The sequence below is a fragment of the Meleagris gallopavo genome, chromosome 1 (genome assembly GCF_000146605.3).
Source record: "Meleagris gallopavo isolate NT-WF06-2002-E0010 breed Aviagen turkey brand Nicholas breeding stock chromosome 1, Turkey_5.1, whole genome shotgun sequence".
Classification (NCBI taxonomy): Eukaryota; Metazoa; Chordata; class Aves; order Galliformes; family Phasianidae; genus Meleagris; species Meleagris gallopavo.
Genome location: NC_015011.2, coordinates 29,680,530 through 29,696,291, shown reverse-complemented (window position 1 = coordinate 29,696,291; position 15,762 = coordinate 29,680,530). Strand labels below are relative to the sequence as shown.

At 37.3% G+C, this 15,762-nt stretch overlaps 1 protein-coding gene across 4 annotated transcripts in view; it reads right to left on the bottom strand.

Moving 5' to 3' along the window:
- TMEM117 (transmembrane protein 117) overlaps window positions 1–15,762 on the bottom strand; it is a 192,065-nt gene that overhangs the window by 121,362 nt on the left and 54,941 nt on the right. Inside the window, exon 1 of one of the 4 annotated variants that reach the window (XM_019612791.2) lies at window positions 15,224–15,310. The exons of the other annotated variants lie outside the window; for them this stretch is intronic. The gene's annotated coding sequence lies outside the window, so the exon portion shown is untranslated. Of the gene's footprint in view, window positions 1–15,223; window positions 15,311–15,762 lie in introns of those variants that run through there. 4 annotated transcript variants of the gene reach the window in all.

The window sequence follows — 15,762 nt, the reverse complement described above, 5'->3', positions numbered from 1 at the left end:
AAAAAAAAGGAAGAAGGGTAGGTGAAATATGAAAATTGGATTGACAAATTTGATGGAAGATGACAAGATGCACATATGTAAAAACTCAAACACACTTCAGATACAAAATATTTGAAAAGGACTATATATGAAATGAAGAATGGAACTGGCAGTGTACCAGTCCTCAAAAGAACACTTTTTAGAAAAGCGTTTAGATTCAGCTGCATTGTGCAACTTCTCTTGTGAAGAGTTAACTATCCAGAATCTCATCATTGCAGAGAAAGTTTCACTATGTGATAAAAGAGAGAGATTCATTGTTCCCTGAAAAGCACTCAACTAGAATCTTCATTTCAAAAAAAGGAATAAGTCCATGCTTTCTACAATGTTATTTTAGTGCACCTAGCTACTTACCAATATTTTGTGTAGATAAAGGAGAGTAAAACTACAATTTGTTCAGGGAATTGAATAATGCATTCTAGGAATAGAAAGAATATGCCATCTTGGAACGCTATTATGCTACGGCAAAGATAAATATGCAGGGTCTTATGAAGACAAAAATGGTATTAGCATGTCACTCTTACTAGGCTTTTCAAAGAACCATGTAGGCAGAAAAAAGTAATTCAGACTGAAAAACTGACTTTACTCATATGGAAGACTGATATTGCCATTTGATCCAGCCAAAAATGCACTCTAAATAATAACTTTCTGAAGCATTTTCTTTGTAAATGTTTTGCTCTAAAATATTGTCCAAGTTCTACAATCTGTATACACAGTCAGTATTTTGTACCTAAATCAAAATGAATAGGAATCTCTCATGTGATAAAAAGTTATTCCTTAAAGTTGCTTACAGGTGCAAAAGAACAGGAAATCTCTCTCTGTTAGGTATGACTGGTTTCATATCTGTTGAAGATGACTGCTGTATACCAGTGCAATCCATAATATCAGACTGAGATACAGAAACTTATTTCTTAACAATTCCAACAATCTGCCATGTTCACAGATACTTTTGAGAAGCAATGGGAGGAAAAAATGTAATAAAAACTCAGAAGTTGGTCTGAGGATTTGGTTGACTTGTCTCATAATGTAATAACAGCAGCAGATTGCAGAGCAGATGGAAAAGAACTAGACTTCAAGCAATATACAAATTAACAAATTGAGGAGATTGCTTCTTTACTATATTACTCAAAATTGGTGCATAAAGAACAACTGGGTCTAGGGCCAGTCAGTTGACAAGAGCTGGCATATAATTATAGCAGAGGATTCTACATGGAAAATGAAGGGAAGACGACAGCCTATTCTTCCACTTGTCTGACAAAGCAAACACTTATGTTGAAACTACTATACCATCATCTGAGCCATACTGACCTTACAGATCATATCAGCCAAAGGAGTTCAACACTGGATCTGCTATGAAGTTGCTCTAAGTTGTACTTACTGTTATATTCTTCTGTCCTTATGTTACTCGGTACTTAAACAAAACTATCACTATGAGACAAATTGTCAGAAATTGCAGATTTGATCCTCAAATCAGCATAACTCTAATGCATACTGTCCACTTCACGAGACAGTCTTCTTCTAATAACTTGATAATTATATTCACGATAAATGTAGTGACCTAATGAGAAATCTCTTTAGCAGGACAATGCAGAAGTTCAGCTAAAAAAAAAAAAGAAAAAGAAAAACTAATAAATATTGCCATATTTATCTCCCATAACGTTTAAAGGACCTTTTCTCATCTTCTTTTGAAGGTTGTTCTGTCAGTAGTCTGCCACATTTATGGACTGAACTTCCATTTCTTTACTGTAATTGAAAATAAAATCCTCCGCCAGATAAGAGAAAAAAGTGTGACCCTGCCCCTTTGGATTTACTGGTTGTACAGGTACACTTTGCATTATATTGAGTCATCCCTTTAATTTCCTCTAAGGTTACATCTAAGGGCTGGCAATAGATCTGCTTCTTGCAGGAATCCAGTTCCACTGTTTCACAATCAGTTTTCACATTTCCTAATATACCAGAGAGCGGTCAGCTGCCAAAACTTAAAGCTGATGACATTTTACTCTTGTACAGACTGGAATTTAGCTGCTCTACAGGTGATTAAAAAAAATAAAAAAACAGATAAACAACAGTGCAAAACACTGAACTTCAGATATTTTCTTATTTCCGTACTTGTTGTGAAATATATAATAATTTAGGTTGGTAGGAACCTTGGGAGATCACTCCATCCAAATTCCTGCTCTTGGCAGGGATAGCTTGTAGTGTAATCCCAGCACTTATTATTAACAGCATAGTTATATTGATATCTATTACTTGTTAGATGTTGCTTGCATAGATCCTGACTGATCAGCTAGTGTGAACGTTGTGAGAAAGGACCCAGGGTCCTGGCAGACACCAAGTTCAACATGAAACCAGCAACGTACTCTGTGGAACAGCCTCCTAAACTCCTAAAGTATCAGGAAAAGCACTACCAGCATGTTGCTGGAAGTAATCCTTCCCCCTACGTTAGTAGAATCATCTGGAGTGCTGGGTGAATTGCTGGCCTCCCCAGACTAGAGAGACGTGGACATACCAGAGCAAGCCCAGCAAATGGCCAGAAAGACAGCTAAGGAACTGGAACATAGCAAAAGAGGCTTAGAGAGCTGGGATTATATTAGAAAGGTTTAGCCTCTGTAAGAAAGGGTCAGACTGGATCTTATCAATAAGATAGGAAGAGTGTAGAGCCTGACTCTTCAGCAGCATCCTACTTCTGCATAAGAGACAAAGGGAATAAATCAAAGTACAGAAAATTCCACTGAAACGCAAGGAAAAAAATTTCACTGTGAAGGTGGATGAACATGGGAATAGATTGCTCAGAGGGGTTACAGAACCTCCAAATTATAGATATTTTCAAAACCCCACTGGGCACAACCTTGAACAATCTCTTAGTGAGCCTAGCTTTGAACAGGGAGACTGGACTAGAGATACCCAGAGACTCCAAACTTCATATGTCATGATCCATAGCCACGTGAGTGACTCAGCTAATCCTGTATGTATTAGGTTACATTTTCCATTTAGTAGTTTTATGAGTGTAAAGATAAAAACATCTCTGCTTCCTTTTGCAGATTGGATGGCCCACCACAGAAAGACTGACAGTAGCAAACATTCCAAAAGGAATGTGTATTCCACAATCAACTTATTTCAATACTTTAAACACATTTCAATTGATCAGATTTGGAAAGATGAAAATTTTGAAATGAAAATCAATCTTCTTTTTCTCTTTGCCAGAAATGTCCCAATTTGCTTAGTTGTGTTAGTGACAAAATTCTGAATTGTGCACTCAGATTTTGAAAATTTCAGATGAGCTATAGTAATCATGTTGCTACATATAGGGAAAAAAAGTTCAAATTAAAAATAAGAATTAGTGGGTTTTTAACTAAAAAGCCTACAAAGACTTCTTGTTAAACAAGAAATTACTAATGGAATGACTAAGAAAGAGCTATGCATTTGGAGAGATAAGCAAGTATCTTTATTGGGCTGTCCTTGGACTCCAGCTGGACTGTTGAAATAGAGAGCGATTAAGGCAATGGCAAAAAATCAGTTGCTAAAAGGATACAAGACTTAAGCATTCATTCATCACACTGTCAGGAAGTAGCTTTTCTAGACTCAAATGTCTTACAAGCAGACCTTCCAGACATGACAGAAAACAAGAAGAGCAGAATGGGTTTCTTCTACAGAACGCTTGGGCTCTTAATAGTGTGTGGGTATGATACACTCTTCTCATTTCTCTTCCAACATACTGTTTCACCCAGTGTCCTTCCTCTCTGGTTGCAAGCTTGACCATCTCTGGCACAGATTCCTATCCATATCGTAACTAGTACAGCACGTTACAACAGTAGCAACAGTGCTGCCTTGTTGCCTTCCTACAAAAGAGCTTGGTCTCATCCATTTGCCTTCCATCTGTGCTATTACCAGAAATCTTACGTTCCATCTCCGTATCTGAAGTCTCTCTTCAAGCTTCTCCTGGAGTATTCCTGCATAAAACAAGTCTCAGACCACAAAGCTTGTGCTTCTACTTTGAGTCATTCTCGAGGACTTTTTTTTTTTGCACTCATGATTTTTCATATGGAATCTCTAAGAAACTATATTTACGTCCACTTACTCCAGCTAAGTAATGCCTTTTTGCATATCAAGTTCTAACACTAGCTCACCTGGTCATCATTTAAAAAAATTATGTGAAATTAATTATTATAACTAACATTACACTTGCCATTCACAAAATAAAAGCTATCATTGTTCTACCAGCAGTAGTGAAGCAGTAGGAGTATTTCACTGGTACAAGCAGTCATTTTCAAATGAGCTGATTCTGCTGAAACCATCTACCTGTTTTTTCAGTTACTGTGCATATACCCATACAAGCACTTGTACCTCTGTAACAGAGATAAAAGCTGAACATAATTAGAGGATAGACCCCCAAGATATAAGGATTCATAAATACTATTCATAAGAAGAACAAAGTCCTCCTCAATTTTTTTGTTTTGGGTAATTATATGGATTAATTTTGTTTCATCAGAGGAAGGAGCATTTGCGGTTTTTGGTTACTAACACTGGCAGCTTCTTTCTTATGGGATGAAGGAAAACACTATTGCCTACACTTTTAATATATCTGTGAAGAAAGTGAAGCATTTCCCTCTTTCAGTTTCGCTCACTTTCTTTGAAGACCTTTGCCTTCAAAGACAACAACAACAAAAAATAGACTACATAAGATGACCTCGACCCAAACAAAGTTTCTTCTGAGGTGTGAAAAGCTGTATGGTAATTTGGGTGAGGATACTACAAAGCCACCTGACTTCCTGGATTAAGGGACAACCTGAGATGCAACCTCTTTGGGAATACATTTACCAGTTCAATACACGTATATGCCTAACAAACATTACCACAAAGAGTCTTTTTCAAGAGAGACAATACAGATGTCCCTCTCCTTTCTGTCACCAGAGAATGATGGAGGTCAAGAACTTTAAACATGAAAGCTGGGGGAAAAAAGGTAATAGAACTCCTTAAAGGTCAGTGCTGGAATAACAGACCAAAACCAAACGATGTTAGCATAACAAATTAATTTTTCAGATCAAACTGCCATTTCAGTCAAGAAAAGAAACATGGCCCTGCAGGTGAGGGCAAAACGTTCACCCCAGCAGGTCACCAATACACCACAGTTCCAGCTCCTATACAAGAATGCTTGTACAAACAAGATCGTAATGGCAAACGTGTGAAGGAGCTATGTGAAGCTACTTCTGAGAATGTAGGTAAAACTGTCTTGCTTTGGGTTGGCACAGCTCCTTCTTAATGCTGAGAAGAATTCAACTTTTGATTGGAGAGGAACTGCCTAGAATCAAGTTCTTTAGACTGGCCAAGAAACTCAACTATGATTTAAAAAAAAAAAGTTGAAAAGAATAAGTAAAATAAAATGGATTCATCAGAGTGCAAACAGCAAATGCAAACACAAGTGGTAGATAGCATCACTGTTTTCAATGCTTTGACTTCTTCCCTTGTAGGTGTGCAGGTTCTAGAAAGAAGCACGGTTGAAATCTGCCATTTATTATCTTGTCTCCTGAAATCTAATTCTTTATTTCTTAACTTTTTAAGAGTAACTAGTAATATAAAGAAGCATCCCACTGTAACTTAAATAAAAATCCGTGCTAAAGTTGGATTTGCAAAGTATAACAAAAACTGGGCAGGTACACTTCTGAATATTTACCCAAGCGATTGCCCCTTGCTCCCCTCCTGACATTTTTAACAGCCTTTAATGATGTTGGCTATATATACTGAACTTGCTTCCTTTCACAATTCTAATTATTAAATTACATTAACAAATAAAAATGCATATATAGATATGGAAATGATGCACCTCTGCATGAAGGCATTTTAATTTACTCCTGGTTAATATAATCCAGACGGGTTTTTGCCATAACGTTCTTCACAGAAACGCTGTTATGTACCAAAATGAACATTTCTCAATGACAACACAAGTTTGTTAAAGCCAGTCTTGCACAAAAATCACACAGTTCCTGTGCTCTTAGAACTGCAACAGCCAAGTTTTTCTGAAAGACTGAGTAACAGTAACTGCACCAGTTACAATTTCACAGCAACAATACTGAAAATGGTTTGGGCAATCTGTTATTAAACAACTGCATTACACTGCCATAAAATAAGTCTAAAATATCAACGTTATTCATCAATTTCTTCTGACAGGATTTCATTAATGAAATTGCAAGGCATCATGCAACTAATCTATAAGGCTTCTCTAAAATAACCTGCTTAATGAGATTAGGGATACCCGTACATAAGCAGTAAGAAAGCTTGTATCTCACATTCATGCCAGCCTTGAAATGGGTCCCATTGGAAAGCATTTATTGTCAAATAGTTAATAGTCAATAATTCTAGATGCTCAGACTAGTAACTTCAAATAGATGTAATCAATCAAATAAGCTCAAAGTTTAAGATGCTTTTTTAGAACAATTTAAAGGATTCAATAATACAGTTAAGAACAAGTATTTGGACAAAATGATGATATAATGATATACATGGAAGCAGCACGTAAAATGTTAGACACATAAGTGACCCCTAGATTCATACGGCTGCAAGAGAACATGAGAATGTAAGTATTTTACTAGTAATGATATACTAAAGTAACCTTTTGGTTTTGGAAATAAATTTTGCTGCATGCTGGCTGCTTTGGTGTGGTACAGCAGAACAGTTACCTTCATGTACATTAATGTTTCTGAAATCAGTGAGAGTGCACTTGAACTAAGCATACTGCTATGGAGCTTGCTGAGCCAGAGCATCCTGGAAAAATGAAGTTCTTTGGAAACTACATAACATAGTTCTGAGGAATGAGTGATCTTGTATCAGTTTCTTCACAGCAGCTGTTTCTCAGCTGGTTTAGATGATGCAGCGTTTTCAACTTGCACACAGCAAAACTGAATAAAAACAAAATGGAATACACAAGCAACCAGAAAGTCTTTAAGGTAGGACTACTATAAAGCTACAAGCATTGCAGGCCTAGTTCTCCACTTTTTGTGTAGTGCACACAGTACTTCCCATAAAATAACGTGACCAAGGAAAACAGTACACATTCATCTGCTTTGACAGATGACTGAACTGCAATCAGGAAACTGGATAACTCCTGACACAAATAATCAAACAATAAAAGCTAAGACAAAGTTGCAAAATGTAACCATGTTAGGAACACACTGAATCAGAACTAATCTGTTAGATGTAATTAATTGTAACGAAGTAGAATATAGCATCACATGTTCATCTTGGGATTCCCTTATGGAGATTCACTTGGGGGAAAAAAAAAAAAGAAACGTAACTAAAAGTTCCAACTACCAGATCAGAAATGCAGCTAATGAAAGCAGCGTGACTCCTCACGTTCACAAATTTAAGCAAGTCATAGTCTCACCACAGTTGGTGCTCTTTCTAGTGGATTCTTTATATTTTCAGAGTCATGTGGCCTCAAAATAACCAGCAAAGCCAATTCAAACAAAAGGGTAAGTACAGGCTTCTAAATGCACAGGTCTAATTATAAAAGCTTTCACCACCATCCATCAAATTCAAAACCTTCTGAATCTCACCAAGTTAAAAAAAAATTGCAGAATTCAGAATATAAGTTTATCACAAGTTTTCAGCAACTCCTTTCAGAATTAATTCATTAAGTATACTACTAAAAGTATGCAAGAGACCAGTGTGAACAAGTTCCTGGTTTGATTCATTGCTAACATGTAGATGTTAAATACATTGTTAGATATGGCTGCAGTTCCATTTGAAATTACCAGTTTCAAACAGAAACTGCACATTATTCATTGATACACAAATGTACTTTCCATTTATTAATTAAAGTATGGCCACATGTTAGTTTTATGAGTCAAAATTAAGACCAAAATGAAAATTATTAATAGCATATCTATAACTCTGGAACTCTGCACAACGTGCTGCAGCACGAAGTGCTGTAACTAGCTGTGAGCTGTTACTGGATTGCACTAGTGAACTAACCCTGCCCTTCAACATTTATCTAATTTCATTAAGATAAATTAATGCTTGTGATTATGCAGAAAGAAAATAGAATAAGAATCTCAGACTGAGACAGATGATGGTCATAGCAGTGCATCCTACCTGGCTGTTAGATTGTATAGAGAATGACTGCACCAAAAACTAGCACTACCATATAACAGAAGGCTCAAACAATACTTCAAATTGATTAAAAAAAAAAAAACCTACTAATTTGTGTCTACTGCCCATTTGATTTTCTCCCTTCAGCGAATTACTTAAGGGTGTGAGTAACTTATCGTAATTCCTTATGATCCAGAATTAAGCATACATATTTTTAAGCTTACTGGACAGACCTAAGAAGAACAGATACTTCACTGCATTTTTATTTCCCTTATTTTTTATAGGACGTTACAATGATTTTCAGTATAAACAAATTTCCAGTATTAATATTTAAGCATAGGGGAAATTGATTCCCTTACTTGCATTTCCTCTCTGACTCACTTTCTCCACTTCTAATTTATTTGCTTAGATCTGTCAACCCAGTCTTCTTGTTTTCTATTATTTCTCCTTATGCCTACGCTCATGCTGTCTGTATAGATTGTGGATTACAGTACTAGAGTGTGAATCAGGAGATGCTGACACTGCAGATGTGCCTGGCTGAGGTGGAAATAATTCTGTTAAGAATAAATATCCCAGATAAAGACCAAGGAGCCACCTGGAGCTGACAAGAGATAAATAAGATTATGCTGCAGGAATTACTTACCTTGCTCAAAAGAATGCCAAAACCAGAAGGGTTGACATTCCCACTTACATCTCAAGGTTACAAACATAAACAGAAATAATTTACTTTTATTCCTATTAGACAGATATTTCTTCTCACTAAACCACTGAACAAAGCTTAGCAATTTAACAGATGGCATTTCAAATGAATCTTAAAGCTACAGAAAAAATATGAGAGAAGTTGGGTCCATGGAAACTAGTGCAAAGGTGCAGTTTTAATCAAACTCTACATCAGAATATGACAAATTATTAATTTTTTTTTTTACGCCAGCACAGTTCAGATTGTCGCTTACATTTCTATCAATTCTAAAATTATTTTGTGTCATCAGAGTGAATTACGTTTGAGAAAATATACTTTTAAAGTTCCAATAAATGGCTGCTCTTGATTGCTCTATCCAAAGAGAAAGAACAAAATCAAGCCAAACCTCAAACGTAACTGGGCACTTGGGAACACTTCAGAAAAGGTAAACCAAAGATCTTTCACACAATTTTATTTACATAAATGTCTAGCTGTAGAGCTGCTAACAGTAGAAAGCTTAATAAAGAATAAAATACCGACATGCTTCATAAGCAACTGCGTTAATGAACTGTTTGCATCGCTTGCAGCAGGTTAAGAATATTAAGCCTTTGCTCCTGCTGAGTACAGCAGGTATTTTCTATTTGTTATCTCACTAGGAACTTGTAATAATGTTTCATGGTAAGGATATCTACACTCTGTAGTTAATGGCTAGTAGGTAAAAAGTATCTGCTTGAGATCACTGATTGAGATTACATAGATCATCTATACAGCAGATCTGACAGCTCTTTGAAGTCTGACTTCATAATTAGTACATAGATAAATGAAGACTGGTCTCCTATTGAATTACTCGAGGGGCTTGACCCCAATTTTCCAGTTGTTTCCAATTTTAGTAGGTATGCTTTCCTGTATCTTCCAACAGCAGAACAGTTTCCTGATGTTATCTGCGCCTACAAAAGGCTTGTCCTCAGTATTTCAAAAGGTCGAACTATTAAAATTGTATTCTCTTACTTACAGAAGTAACAGTTAATATACAGATACAGACTTTGAAGTTCTTACACAGTCTGTATGACTAAGGGCAGCTACTCCCATGTTTGTACCTGTTCAATTTAAAACACTTGCAAGCATTCAATATCATCACAGCATCATACTGTATTTACAACTATAAATGCTTAATTTGAAATGCTTGCTGTAAGGAGCTAAATATTTTTTTTTCCTGTATAATTATTCCTTAAAATTATCCAGTTCCATGAAGTCACATCACAAACTGAATGTGTTCCAACTTTTAACATAGAGAGCATCCTTTTTCTAAGAACACTGCAAAGGACAGTTGTTCCTTACTATTACTATCCTTTTTCTAGTGCAGATTACAGAGGTCAAATATGTAAAATACTCCATATTTTGCTCCAAGGTTCCCAGTAATATATTTTGTTTAAAATAAGGAAAAAGCAGGTGGCTTCTTCCTGGAAGCATTAGAGGCCAGGCTGGATGGCACTTCGGGCAACTTGGTCTAGTGGGAGGTATCTCTGCTTATAGCAGAGGGGTTGGAACAAGGTGATCTTGAAGGTCCCTTCCAATGCGAACCATTCCATGAGTCCATAAAATTAGTGGAAAATGATTCATTTTATACATACATTTAACTTGACAATAAGAAAGAATTTCAAGATTGGAAACCTTATGTTTCAATAGTTATTGTTCTCTGAAGTTGGGGCAAAAAGTTGATACAGTAAAATATTCTGAAAAAAAGAAAACTTTCAATTCCAGAATGTAGTTTTGCAGTTGCCTATCCTGTGCTATGCACTCTCTCTCCAACAGAAAAGATACAACATACCCCAAGAGTTGGTAATAGCCAGACTGTAACATTAAATATAGGAGTTATCCAACCATGCTTACTATTAAAAAAGACACGTATCAGCACAATGATTTGGATGCGTGCAAAGAGTAATGGAAAACTATCTTAAAAGCTGACTACTTATACCACCTATCCTTAGAAGTGAAAATAGGAGAGTTCAGTAAACATTTTCTTGTTAAAAATTTCAACTTGGCTGAAAACATGCCTTCTGTAGAAAATTCTGACTTAAAAGGTATATCCAGTTGTAATACAAAGTCACAAGGTCTTTTTGTTCCCACCCTTGCTAGGTGTCTCTGCAGTACCAGCCTTTGGTCAAGCAGCTCGCTAAGAACCAGAGCTTCTCCTACCCGTGTGGAGCTACAGTTATCTTGACATTAGATGCCAAGGCAAACATGCCACAAGGTGATCAGAAACATATGCGGAATAAATCTGAAGAAAGGCTCCAAGAAGGGCAACGTGGAAAAGTTTTTGATGAAATACTACAAGAGTGCCAAAAACCAGTAGTTCAGGAGTTCGAACTCACTCACGTGAAAATGATAATTTTTGTAAACACAGACATGTCTGTTAAATGCTCTGCCTTTTTCTCCACTGGCTTTAGTGGCTGATGGGAGATATAACAAATGAATGCAAATCTCATAGATTAAAGAAATTACATAAAAGATAAAGAGCATTACTGTTATTATAACAAAGAGAGTTCATTTATTGAGGGGTTAAAAGTACTGTAAGACGCTAGGTCTTGTTATTTAAGTCTTGGTAAAAAGCTATTAGCAGAGTGAAGCTCATGCTTTCTCTGCTGTAATGGTGAGGCCAAAACAGAAGAAACTGAAGGCAGAAAAGGAGGCATTTTTAACAAGAATTTCCATGAGTATATAGACAGGAATTTGAAGACGTTCTATGAACTGAAATCCCATTTTGAAATATTTGTGTGATATTTTCATTTCACCTTTCTTTGTTCTTGGCCATGCTAATCTACCACTCTCTTACTTCCCAGTACCTGAACCAGCTTCTCTTCTTCTGCGCTTACTGCAGCTTTTCAACTACTGGTAACAAAATTGGGTATAGATAAAATGTGAACAATAGTCACAGCGGTGTTTACAAGTAAAAACAAATGCACCTTTCCTTCTCCTAAATATATCCTTTCTCTCTCCTAAATAAATCAACCCACAGGCAGATGCTGCCTCCTACCATGACCTCACTGTTCTGTTTCTTTTCTTTCTCTGTGGTTCACAGACAGGAAGACAACCTCAGAAAGGCAGCATTTTTGTTCAGACTCTCTCTTTCAAAGACTGAGCATTAGACAGAATAAAGTACTTCAAGTCCTGAGGAGGGGACACACCACACAAGGTGCATGCTTTATTATGAAACTCAGTCACCTGATGTGCTTTCAAAGCAACAACTCATACCAGCAGAACTCAAGATAACAGTGCATTTTTACTCCTTCACACTCTGAAAGGTTTCTGCTCATTTCAGATTCAAAATGCTAAGAGCAACACAGTGTCACTCCTGAATGTCACTGTCTTAATTCTTTAACATAAATGATCTGTTATAAGAAAGAGAAGGAAGAACTTCCAGTGTAGACCACTCCACCATTCAAACCACAAAATATTGGTCAAATTTTGGACTCGCAGCCTTAATAACCTTCTTTCCATTAACAAACACATTGGCAAAAGGCTTGCAACGCATTTAGAAAAGAATAAACAACCTGAAGCATACGTTGGCTTTGCCTGCTGACTTGGAAATGCCATTGTAATGAATTTAAAAAGCACACAAAATATTCTTTGAAGCACTGTTTTTAATCAAAAGCAGATAGAATAACAATGTTTTAGCCATGATGAGATAATAATTGAATACTGAAAACACAAAACATTCTCTTGGTCCATTTCAATGCTCTGTGGGTGTTACAAAAGTCCCTTCTACAATGGCAGCAAGGAGAAAGTTACTTCTGCAAGGTGCCTGGCACCAGCTAAGCTGCCGCGCTGGTACACAAGGAGCAAGAAGGAATTCTAAAGGATTTATCTGTATGCAGATGTAAGAGAGAGCAGGTAAAAGGTGATTGTTAATTTAGGAAATCATCTACATAGAGTGATTTTTTCACTGCCTTTTTTTTTCCCCCCTTTTGTTTGTCTCAGAAAAGAAATCCCATTTCATTTTGCATTTCCTCATGCCATTCTTCCTTCATTGTAAACTGAAGTTTCAGCTCATGAGAAGCCCAGATGAGTACTGCCATTCATTCGAAATGGCCTTTGCCCTCTCAGTATCTTTTTCTTCTGTTTTTTTTGTTTTGTTTTGTTTCATCCACTTCTGTTTATTGGCTACCGTTATGTACGGGCCATTTCCTTTCAGAGAAAAGAAAGTGGACAGCAGTAGAAGACACACACGGAACCCAAATATAAAAGAATCATGAAAACAGAGCATTATTCATTCCATTCCCTGTATGGGAACTGCTGGATCACGGCCTGAACCTCTGATTGATCATGTGAGGCGAGCAATGAGTCAGCCAAAGGAGCACAGGTGAAGGCAATTCACCTGTGCTGCAGGAAGAGGTGGAGCCTGGCTGCACCTCTCCTAGACTCATTTAGGGGCTGACTACCAGTGGGAAAGGATCTCTCCTGGAGATCCCTCCTCCGCAGTTTTGCAGTGAGCCCGGGACACGAATAAGCATTCTACCTATTCTCTTTTTGTTATAAACTGCTTAGCCAAACTCTCTTGTTTATTTCATAATTATAACATCTTTATATTCATTGATTATACAATTCCCTAACACAAAACCTACACAGTAGTCAATGTAATCATCACAATTTAAAAGAAGTGACTATCTTTCTACAGAGTATATGAAGTGGGCCTGGAGTTATTGCTGGGTACTGTAGCAGCAAGAAGTTTAGGTAATATGAAAGAAGTGATATTACAAATTCATTGAAGAATGCCTACCAATGGCTATTAATACACAGATAAAATATCTAGCATACAAAACTCATAAGCACTGCATTGGTGGAAATTTAGGGTACACTGGGAGATGTACCACAGCATCCTTCTCAGATGTCTGGCCACTACATATTGCTGTAAGTTAGAACCAACAATCACTACAACACATTACAGTCTCTCACACTTCCACAAGACCATAAATATCTGCAGGTCACAAGAAGAAACAAAAAATATGCTAGTGTGTTACTTTCAGATTTATATAGGTTTAAACTGGAGTGGAAAAGGAGTATTATTACTGCAGCTTTTTGTTACTGCTAGTTCCTATCGTAAACAACAGTGTTTTATTTACCTATATTCTGGCAACAACACTGAAAACTAATTTATTTATTATGCTCTTCCTGGTGCAATATAAATTAGTGCAAGGACACTTTGGAAAACCTCACAGAGCAACTAACCACTGTTTGTTGGTGGGCAGCTCCAAAAAACTTTAACATTCCATGGCACCATTATGCATATTTTAACAGCAGCAGATTTCACCAGCAACTCTCCCTTCTGAAGAACTATTTTTTGCAAAAAGATCAACAGCACAAGACCATCCTTCTCAACTTGTAACTGCCTTTTGTATACAGTACTCATTAGGCAAACGTAGCTTTGGCACCTATTAAGTAAAATGCAGTTTTATAAAATACACGGTGAGCATCCAAAAATCAAAATTCAGTTATCACAGCTTAGCCCACGCTTCTTCTCTACTGTCTTTCATTCAGAGGGTCACAATTTTCCCTAATGTCTTATTTTAGTGACCAGAACTTCAGAGAAATTGTGGAAAATATTATAGCCACTCAAATAGCCTGGAAGCAATGTGCTTCTCTGCTAACAAAAACACAGCTTTCTCTTAACCTGATCTATGCAGTTTCACAAAGTATCCGTACGTCCAAAACACAAAGTTTGTGTTTTGTTTTTGTGTAAAAGACTGCTTCTACAGAACAGTGATGCCCAGGATCCTGGGCATAAAGTGCCTCCCAGTGGTGAGGAATACAGAAACCGATAAACCAACGTAAAGAAAGGTTGCGTGCTGCTGAGATCCCAACTTTCCAGCTCAACTCCCACCTCATACTCTGCTGCAGTGGCACTGATGCTCAGATCAGACCAGAGGCAGACTGAAGTAACTCCCTTGCACACCCCTATATATACGCATATATATATATATAGGATTCAAGATGCTCAGTCCTTGGCACCCTTTTTCCCCACAAAAAGGTGAGACTAACCAGAGTGCTTTTGTGTCAACTGCAGCTAACACAGGCCAGACCAAGCTTACCACACCTTAATTAGGATGCTCGTGAGGAAGATGTATAGATGATACATAATACAAGATCCTTTTTACTGCAATACCGACAGCAAGAATACTAGTATTTAACTGGTGGCCCAGAGGAGACCTTAGAAAAGAACTTAGACCACGAGAAGTCCACCATTTCTGTATTTAAGAAATTAGCCAGATTTAATCCATGTGCAGTGATTCATATGAAGCCCTGCATTACTAAAGTATTTAAGAAAGAAATCTCCTTGTACAGATGGAAGAGTAGCACCGTTAGGATGGCACTTAACAGATGTTATGGTCGGAAAGATTACCATGGTGAAAAAGAAGAAATGCTTACCCATTTCTGACAATCTAGGCTCATGATAGAAAACTCCAAAAAGGAAGGATCTCCAGAAAGAGAGCCTTCCCCAGTGGTAGTCAGCCATTAAATGGGGTCTAGGAGGGGTGGAGCTAGGCTTCCGGTAACACAGATGAATTGCCTTCACCTGTGCTCCCACGGCTGACCCAGTCCTTGCCTCAGGTGATCAATCAGTGGTTCAGGCCCTGACTCAACAGTTCCCATAGACCAAGAAACACTAGTCAGAATGCAGATTCTATGGTGTGAGAATCCTTCTTTGTTTTTTGGATTAAAGCTTGCTTCCTGAGGTATTTCTTCTGATAAGACTCTGATTGATTTATTGAGGAGACAAGTGATGGGTGCTACTGTGTGACAATCAACATCACTTTCTGGACATTTGAAAGCACCTTCCTCTAGAGCTGCTTGCCTTTGGAAGAGAGTGCTCAGGAGTGTTTACTGGCGGAAGATCTGGCCTGTAACTAAATAGCTCCAGCTTGGTATGGGAAAATTGGGGAATGATACCATCATGTCCTGTGAAA